The sequence below is a fragment of the Euphorbia lathyris genome, chromosome 7, assembly GCF_963576675.1.
Source record: "Euphorbia lathyris chromosome 7, ddEupLath1.1, whole genome shotgun sequence".
NCBI classification, from domain to species: Eukaryota; Viridiplantae; Streptophyta; class Magnoliopsida; order Malpighiales; family Euphorbiaceae; genus Euphorbia; species Euphorbia lathyris.
The window spans coordinates 38,541,191-38,551,814 of NC_088916.1; the positions used below are offsets into that span (position 1 = coordinate 38,541,191).

General features: G+C 33.4%; 1 non-coding gene across 1 annotated transcript; it reads left to right on the forward strand.

Annotated features, from left to right (window-relative positions):
* Positions 1-671: 671 nt before the first annotated feature.
* On the forward strand, positions 672-778 carry LOC136201699 (small nucleolar RNA R71). The gene has a single exon (XR_010674042.1). It is a non-coding gene; the product is annotated as a small nucleolar RNA R71 (small nucleolar RNA).
* The last annotated feature ends 9,846 nt before the right edge of the window (positions 779-10,624 follow it).

Consider the following 10,624-nt stretch of genomic DNA (forward strand, 5'->3'; position numbering starts at 1 on the left):
AATTATGAATACTAGATGAGTGGTTTTTAATAAGCTGATCGAATTTATTCTCGATCCATTTAAAACCATCATCGTGATTACTTATTTTTCCACTGATAGCATCTATAAATTTGTCGATTTTAGAAGATAAAGTGCTAATCGTATCTCTTGATTGATTTTGATAATTATTGGTACGATTTTGATTAGCATTTGCATTATTATTATTATCTTTCCAGTTAAAGTTAGGATGATTCCTCCATCCAGACTTATAAGTACTAGAGTAAGGATTGTTAGTTTGGTTTTGCCCTTGGATAAAATTTACCTGTTCAATCTCATCCATACCTTCGTAATCCACATCCGTTTGGATTGGATTACCATTGGTATTGCACGGTGCCATAAACCTATCAATTTTGTGCGACAAGGTAGAAAATTGGGCTTGTAACATCGAGACCGGATCAAGATTCACTATACCTTTAACTGTTGATGTGGATGTTGAGGATGATGGTTTTGCCACTGGTATGTGTCCACGTTCTGCGGGCCACATACTTCTGTTGATTGCCATTTCCTCTAAAAGGTCTCTTGCTTTGGCGGATGTCTTTTTCATGAATAACCCTCCCGACATAGCATCTAATGAACCTCTAGTTGTAGGATTAATCCCATTATAAAATGTTTGCATTAAAAGTGCATCGGGCAATTGGTGGTGTGGGCATAAACGTTGAAGTTCTTTAAAACGTTCCCAAGCTTCATAAAGAGTTTCATTATCATTTTGCGAAAAAGATGTTAACTCTTTTATGACTCTTGCAGTTTTTGCTAAAGGGAAATATTTTGATAAAAATGCTTGGGTTAGTTGGTCCCAAGTTTCGAATGTTGCGGCTGATATAGAAGTTAACCAAATTTTTGCCTTATCCTTCAAAGTGAAAGGAAAGAGGCGAAGTTTGACTGCTTCGGCAGGCATATCTATCATTTTGAAAGTGTCACAAATTTCTAAGAAATTTGTCAAATGGGCATTGGGGTTTTCGTTAGGTAGTCCATAAAACGTTACATTGTTTTGCAACATATTAAGCAAGGCTGGCTTAATTTCAAATTGGTGTGCGTTTATTGGGGGTCTAACTATTCTGTTTGTTACACCGGCCACTCCTGGCCTAACGTAATCCATAAGTGTTGCCATATTTTCTGGCCGTGGTTCTTAATTTTGTTTCTCTTTGTTTTTATTTTTATTTTTCTTTAAGGTCTTTTCAATTTCTGGATCTAATGGTTTTGGTGGAATGCCCGAACTTCGAGAACTGCGTATGAACTTGAAATTTTTGCACGAACCAATCTACCTTCAAAACAAAATTGAAAATTAAATATGTAAGTAAATTGAAATAAATAAAATATAAAAGTTAAAATAAGTATGTATAAACCTAGATTCGAAATAAAACACGAAAAATCTAATTTTTTGTAGAAAATTTTGGCATTCCCCGCAACGGCGTCAAAAACTTGTTGAGCGATTTTCGCAAGTGCACGGTTTCGCTTGTAGTAATAAAAAGATATCGATCCCACAGGGAACGTTTTTTTCACAAAAACTTATTTAAATGTAGTTTAAATACGATTTAAGGTTTATAAAATAGATAATCGTTATTTGAAATTGGTTTTGAGATTGATTAAATAAGAATTAGGTTAGAATATATGAAGAATGTTAGAAATCAATTCTGTTTGAATATGAATTACAAAACAGAAACATTTAGTGTTTAAAATAAGAGATTAATTGTATTCGTTTGCATTAAGCAAAGAAAACAACTTTAAACTTTGTATAAATTATAAAAATGTAATAACGTAAACTAGTTCAATTAAAAGGCTTTGAACCGCAGGCGATCTTCCTACGGTCGGGCAAGACCGCTACCTTAGCCAAATTTATAATTATTTCCGATAAGCTGACTTAATGATCATATCGTCGTTAAGAATGAATTTGCCTAAGTGTTCAACAAAGTTTCCTTGTAAAGATATTGAATTTAACTACGTTTTAATGAAAATACCAGAACTCACTTCGGATCATTTACAGAAGTGCTACATAAAATTATATTGAATTGCATGAACTTTATTAGATGAAGTGTGAATTTGATACAAGTTTACAGAGAATAAAAAGCATGGAAGCATTCAAAACGACATGAGAGTTCTGGGTCGTCAATCCTTTCCTCAAACCTCGTTAGAGTTTGTCAGGATCCGGGGTCGAATCCGCTACTTAATCTTCTCGCTGAATCTTCGGAATAGAGATGGTTCTTCTACTACCAAAATATGAACTAATATTGAACAAATCTTAACTAAATCTAACTGCTAATGTCTTTGTAATTAATTGAATAAACAATGTGTGTACATCATATCGTTTTTACAAAATCGAACTTCTAACTCTGAATCATTTCTGACTCAGAATTTCTGCATAAATTTTGTACTTTAATCTTAATAATCTAACTCTCTATACAACTCTGAATCAACTCTCTATTTATAGATGTTGAAGAATCGTGTCTAGGGGTCGTGTCCGCTGCGAAGAGACGTTTCTATCGACCCGAACGGACACATTTCTTTGCATTCAACATGTGAAATCTATGCTGACAGAAAATCTGATGTTACCGAGAATGGTGAATCTCTACCGAGATTAGGGGGCAAGTTTTGGTCTTCAAAAAACGGAAGAGAGAGGTGTCTGGATGACGCATGTCACGGCCGAGAATAGGGAATCTCGATCGCGACACGGGTGATTATTCCCGACATCGGCTTCGTTTCCCGTCTTCGTTTCGGTGCGTTTGATTTTCTTCGTCTTTGACTCTTTTCGTAGGGTTTTTCCTTCGTTTCTGACCTCTTTTCGTGCCTATTTGGATTTTACCAAATATTTAGGTACCTTGCATGAAAGAAACATATTCATACGTAAAAGTACTCTAAATAGATATAAACAGCATAAATTCGTAGTAAAACTGATGTAAATATTGATGATATTTTAGGTGTATTTTGGGCTTAACAGGAGGCCTCGACACCAACAGCCTAACTTGTCATATGAAAATAATCATAATGTATTGAAGCCCCCAGCCGATTTTAATCATGAATACATGGTGTGAGGGCTCATCTAGTCACAAAATGCTCAAAAAGGGGAAAACCCTCAACCTCCCAACGATATGTAAGACGAAACAGTAACCTCTTTGCTCAAAGATATCTTAACCCATCTTGCTGATAATGAGGCTTTCTGTAGGGATCTGGGTCACCAAGTGGCTCAATTAAATTGTCAATAACATGAGAGACAACTAGGGTCTCTCTCGACCAACACCGAGCAAAATCCACGGTCCAAAAATAGAGAGTTCAGTCAAGGTGACTCTTTGAAATGGTAAGGGTTCGGATCCATCGATTTCCATTGTGGACTCCCTATAATAGCCACCCCACGAGAAAGTTGAGCTACTTCAACTATAAACATAGCATCGCTTTGAATCCCTCGAACCATTGTCTATATGTATTATATGTACTTATCCATTATTGTTTTTCAATTTATTTGTGTTTTATTTTTAAATCATAATTAAAAATAAATAAATAAAAGAAAAAACCCCTTAATATCCAAAATTATTAATGAGGTGAATCTAGTTCACACGGCATGTGGAGTTGCACACACACCGTGTGAAATAGAAACGAAATGGAAATTGGGCTTTAAATGGGAGAAGGGCAAACTTGCCCCCTTTTTTCATTCACATGCCATGTGGAAATAACCAACACATCATGTGAATTAAAAATTTGGGGTTAGAGAGCCAACAGCATAGCCACACGCCGTGTGGACTGAGACTAATTAGCCTCAACTAATATAGTCACATGTCTTATGGAATAGCCACACGACGTGTGAATGCATTTTGGCAGAAATAATTTGATTTCAAATTTTCACCATTTTTCACACATCAATCCCCTCAAATCACCCTTTTAACTTCCCAACACAATATTTTCCACTTCACACACAAACTCTCCACTTCCTTGTGCACTTTCTCCACTTCCCTATACACACTTTCCATTCCCCCATATTCCTACAAAACTAATTCAATTAAATACATCTTCTTGAACCTCCAAACTCTTCCTATTTATCACCATCAACACCCAAACCTCCTCACACAAACCTCATTTGAACTCTCACCAATCCTCTTCTCACTTGTTCTTTTCTCTTTTGTTTCAATTTTCTGTGTTAGGATATGGGAAGGGAAGGAAAGAGTGTCAAAGTTCTGGCTAAGAAAATCGATCGCAAGGAGGCGTCAGGCCTTGCACGAGAACAATAAACTGAGGTAAGCAACCAACCATAAGCATTACGTCTAACCACCATTTCTAAGCAGGTGGGAGCTTCGTTTTCCACCCTCAATAAAGACGAAGCAAAGCAATTCGATGATGTCAAATGTTCTCCATGCGAAGCCTTTCGCTACTTTGATAAGGTGTTCTTGATTGAAAAAGACTTGTTGGTCCCGTTCATGGCCAACCTTGAGAGCTTTGGGTGGAAAGACATGGCTGACACTTGTACCTTAGTATACACATCCCTTGTAGAAGAATTTTACACATCCTTAATGAGTACAGATAAAGATGGGGCTCGGTGGTTGCACTTTAGATTGGCGAGAAGACCCTTCTCCTAAGACTCCGAATGGATTAATGTTTTAATTTGTCTTAATCTTTCATTATTCTGTCAGGTAGATCTAAGGGATTAAGACATTTTGAAACAAGTTTTAGACACTGTTTTAAAAACTGGACTAGACCGATTGGTTCGATCGCGAACCGACCATGTATTGTCCGGTTATATATATTTAGGGTTAAAAGTGTTGGCTCGTTAAGAACCAGGATGAATTTGTGAATAGCAAACCGATGAATCGGTCCAACTTTGGCTTTTTTAAAATAAAAGAAAATATGAACCTCTAATTGAGATGGAGAGAAAAGAAATTGACTAAAGGAGGACGAGAAACGTTATATCCATATATATATGTATATATATGTTTCACTTTTCTATTGATTTCCAAGTGCAAGCTAGCATGTGTGTTTATCGCCATTAAGAGCTTTTCTGCCATAGTCGGCTGCTTAATTCTGCTATATCCATTTTTCCCTTTTACTTCTTTTCAACTCTCTCTCTCTCTACACTTTTATCCAATTAATTTTTTTTCCGGACGATGAAAAGAAAGAGGAGATGAGAAAAGCAAAAACAAAAGGTACGATATTTTTATGGAATGGGCAGAAATGACTCGTTTTTCAAGAATAGGAAGTTTGTTGAATTGGAGGATTTAGACGGGGTATTTTAGCGATTAATAGTAAAATGTTATAAATTAAACTAGTCGAAGACTCGTGCGTTGCGCGGATTATATAACATATTTAACTATTTTGATAATTGGTTTTTTTGAAGCAAAAAGAAACTTTCATTAATGAAAGTTAGAATACAATATAGAACAAATAAAATCAGGAAACCTTAAGGACCATTCCATCAGTCCTGACATTGAGTAGGCATCCCGAGCAAGCTCATGGGATACAGTATTCGCAGAATGGCTAATGAAATTGACACTAACGTCATTTAAATAACTTAACAGAGATTTGCACTCTTCTAATATAAAATCATAAGCAGACCTAAAAGTTCATTCCTTAAGACGATTAACTACCGTAGCAGCATCCGATTCAATCTCACATCTTCCTAAACCTTTATTTTTTAACCAACTCAACGATTCCCTTACCCACTGCTTCTCCATCTCTGACTTGATAGTTGCATGGGAGAAGGCTAGAAAACGCATCAAAGAACTGGCCTTCACTATTGTGAAGCACAACCCCAACCCCTAACAAACCAAAACCCAGAATCAGAGAAACATCAACATTTAACTTGTGAACCTAGGGAGGCGGTCTGCACCCTCTATGTGCTAATGAATTTTGTGTCGAACCATTTCTGTCATGATACAATGTTTGTGCATCTTGTCATTCCTTCAAATTCAGACAAGTCATTTGTAAAACCACTATTGGAGACATCTTAACATTGTTCCCAATGTAATTGTTTCTATCTGTCCAAATACCCCATATGACCATAGCCCATATGATTATTGGTTATTTATTAGTATATATTATAATTATTGTCAATATTATTATTATTATTTAATAATAATGTCTGGATTATTATACAAAAACATTATTATTTTTTGACACTATTTTTAATATAATATATAAAAAATAAAAAGTACAAATCAAAAATAAATATGTAATAAAATAATATATTTATAACAATAAAACAATAATAAAATACTCATATTTTAAATTTAAAAAAAATTATAACACGCATCACTTTCATTCATATAAACGAATACAGCCATGAATAGATTTTTCATAATGTTAATATGCTTGAATTAACGGTATATCAACTGAACAAGAATGCAGTGAATACAACTGTAGTCCTGTAAAACTCAAGATCAAATGAATAACAATTATGATTATTAGGAGAAATATCAAATCCATGAATAAAAATTAAAATTAATTATTATAATTTGATTCTAAAAATAGTATGCGACTGCAAATGACATATCTCTATATCACACATAAATCAATGTCAACCTACTTAAAAAGTTATATCAAGAGATAATAAATGAAAGGGTACGACGATCCAATTAAATAATTTTCATTTGAAATAAATAAAAATTATAATTAATACATTTCAAGAATTGAAGATAGAAGTGGATATATGAAAATGTTATAATTTAACTTATTATCATTTATGGTACACATAAAACTGTTGTAAAAACTTAATTACTAAACCACTAATTTATTAACGTAGAAAGGTCTTTTTTGTTCTCCTTCAAAAAATACCAACTTGATATATTTGTTCATCAACTAAATTTCTTACATAAATATGACTAATAAAAACTTTTGAAATACTAACAATTTTGTACAAACAACAATATAATGGTTAATAAATATAAAATTCACTGGTGCAAAAGCAATTGTCTCGATATCTCATAATTAATGTACATTTTTAGATTTTGAGCATCAAAAATTGTTTTTATTTACATTCATTTTGAGTTCATATCTAGCATAATCTGAATTGCTTCAAGAACAAACATCTTATTAAGTGTTTTGACGTTTACAATCTCTCTGTCTAAAGTATTTGACAAAAAAAACTTAACTTTTTTATAATAATAATAATAATAATAATGTAGAATCCATGACTAAAAAATGAGAAAGGAACTTAGAATGGTAATTATGACAAAACATGATTTTTAATTGAAATTAACTTCATTGTAAGTAGACCTGGGCATGGATCGGTGAGCCCGCCCGGCCCGCCCAGGCCCAGACCCATTTAGCCGGGCTTGGACACATGAAAATGCTGTCATGCCCGACCCTGCCCAAGCCTGTATAAGCCCGTCAAAAACTGGGCGGGCTTGGGCTTTACGAATTTTACATCGGCCCGATCCGACTCGATCCGATAATATATATATATATATATTTATATAAATTATAAATTATATTATATAAATTATAATTATAATATAGTTTTATAAAGGGAAAAGTACAAAAATAAACCTTGTGGTTTGACCCATTTTCGAACTGCACCCCTGTGGTTTAAAAGTTTGCAAAATGGTATCTTGAGGTTCATTCCGTTAGCAAACACATACCAAATTGACTAACGGTGTTAAAAGTCAAAGAGAAAAGAGTTAATTTGGTCCTTATATTTATTTATTTTATAAATTAACGTCCCCTATTATCTAATTATCACAAACAAACCACAAACTTAAATTTAACATACAATTACACCATCTCTCTCATCTCTCTTTCATTTTATTTTTCTTATTTCTCTCTCTTCTCTCTACTATTTGATAATTTCTCTCTCTAAAATCAATTAAATTAACAAAATAAACTCGTTTGAAAGAGAGGAGAGAGAATAGCAACTGATTGTTTTTTTTCAACTGATTGTCTTCATTACTTAAAGTCACTGAATGTGTCAATAAGTAATGCCCCGGCGGGTGTCGCCTACTGCTTTGAGATATGGCATTTTGTGAAGTTCCTCTTCTTTAACCTCTTCTTCTCCTTCTTCAACAACACCTTTCATTTCCATGAATAGCTTCTCTTGAATTTGGGGGAACTTCACTAAATTCGCCATGATCCATGATCCATTGCATTACTGTGGAAGTTGTATCCAATCCGGCATTCAGAAATTCACTGCACAAACTCACAATTTCCATCTCAGTAAGCTTCCTTTTCTCGTCACCGAGTTGCAGAGTTAGTAATGTATCAACATATGATAACACAAACTCTTCATTATTTTCCTTTCGTTTCTTTCTTGCTCTTATCAATGGAATCACAACCTCTGCTCTTTCCTTATAAATCTGCATCACCTCCGACCAGTTTTTCCTGAATAGAATCTTTGTCAAGCTTGGAAAGTGCATGGGTATCGAAAATCTCCGGGTAACGAGAAGTACAGAATGCTCTACCTTCTCTATTTCCAGGATTTGTTTCTCATCAACATTGTCGCGGAAACACATACGGACTAGTAAGCAAAACATGCTGCAGGATGATAATAACGAAAGAAACGTGCTCCCATTCGGTTCAATGCCCTTTTCCTCTTTGGAAGAGTTTGTTTTGTTAATTAAATTGATTTTAGAGAGAGAAATTAACAAAGAGGGGAGAGAGGAGAGAGAAATAAGAAGAAAAAAAAGAGAGAAGAGGGAGAGAGAGATGGTGTGATTGTATTTTATTTTTAATTTTTGGGTTTGTGATAATCAGATAATAGGGGGCGTTAATTTATAAAATAAATAAATATAAGGACCAAATTAACTTTTTTCCCTTTGACTTTTAACACCGTTAGTCAATTTGGTATGTGTTTGCTAACGGAATGAACCTCAAGATACCATTTTACAAACTTTTAAACCACAGGGGTGCAGTTCGAAAATGGACCAAACTACAAGATTTATTTTTGTACTTTTCCCTTTTATAAATATAAATTATTTTTACTTAAAGTTTGCTGTTGTTACAGCAAACTTTAAGTTGATTTTGATTTTTGAATTTGGAGGCAGCAAACTTTAAGTTGATAAATTATAATCTATTTTTTTAATTAATAAATTATAAATTTATAATATACTTTAATTGTATTTTTAATTGTAATAAATTATAATTGTATTTTTTTTAATATATAGATGGGCTTGGACGGGCGGGCTTGGGATTCATATCTTAGGCCCGAGCCCAGCCCGAGCCCGACTAAATTTCTTACGGGCTGGACTGGGCTTGGGCTCACCAGGCTTTATTAAAAGCCCGACATGCCCGGCCGGAGCCCGGTCCGAGTCCGACCCATGCCCAGGTCTAATTGTAAGTATAATGTTTCAATACCTCTTTAATTATTTTCTTCAATATGTCTCTAACTTTGTAAGAAACTTTACACCTATTCATACCAAAATGCATAAAATAAAAAATTCAATCCATATGAGTTAGATAAACCCAAATAAAAAAAATCAATGGACTTCACCAGGTTCTGAATTTGGAAAATTAATCTAACTCCAATTAAACCTAATAATTGAGTTCATATAAAGCTGAAAATCCAAATTTTAGTTAGTCAATCGAAACGATTACACCTAGCAACCTATACTAAAAAAAATAATGCAAATATACAAAATCTTTATTTTAGTTATTTTGAAAAAAAAAGACAAATAAAAAATAAAACATAGATAATGTAACGAGAGGCGTGGAACTACATAGTTGAGAATAAAATGACTACTACATATGAAAAAAAAAATCGAATAATTACCTTCAGAAACATAACGATTTCCTGTAATTTTTGACACATTTTCTTGATTTCAGTTGTCCATGTTCCTTCTAATTCTAATAGATTTCTTCAATTGGAGAAATCAAAATCTAAATTCTCAAAATTCTTGGAGAAAATGTTATTAATACAGTTTATCAATTGGAACCGCTTCTAAATAAATCTGAATCTCTTAGCCTTTATTTGGGAGTTTGGAGGTTAATGAGGGTGAGAGTTAAAGGATGTAATGGAAAGGGAAGGGAAGGGAAGTGATGGAAAGGAAAGTTAAAAATTAACATTGTTAGGGAGTTTATAGAATGTAAATGAAGTTAAATGTTTAACTTCGTTTTGGAGTTTAAATATGGAGGGGAAAAAAGTTAAATTTACTCTGTATGGACAAATTTTTTTAAAAAACTTTACGTTACTCCCATTAACCTTCATTTACTCTAAAAAAACAACTCCTAAACAATGTTAACTTGATATTTAACGTTCCACTACTCTCATTTACTTCCATTAACCTCCTTTCCAAACAAGGGCTTAATGAAATAAGAACAAAATTATAAGATTATATTATGTGAAATAAGAACAAAATTACAAGATTGTATTTATAGGAGTATGAAGAACAGAAATAATACATAATCAAAATTAAAAGTCGAGAGAGGATTTTGATTTTCGGTGGTCAATGAATACAATAATGAAATACTGTCTATCATGTTTTATATATATGTTTATTTGTGACTTTTTGGATTTTTTTTGCTTTGTGTTTTTTCATCTTCTTATAACTCTTACTTTTTTATTACTTTAATTAGTTAGATACTTTTTTTTTGAAACCAAAATGATATTCATTCCTTAAACTGAATCAGCAACAATAGTCTCCTGCAACCAAACCGGAGCAGAAAAAGAAACAAACTC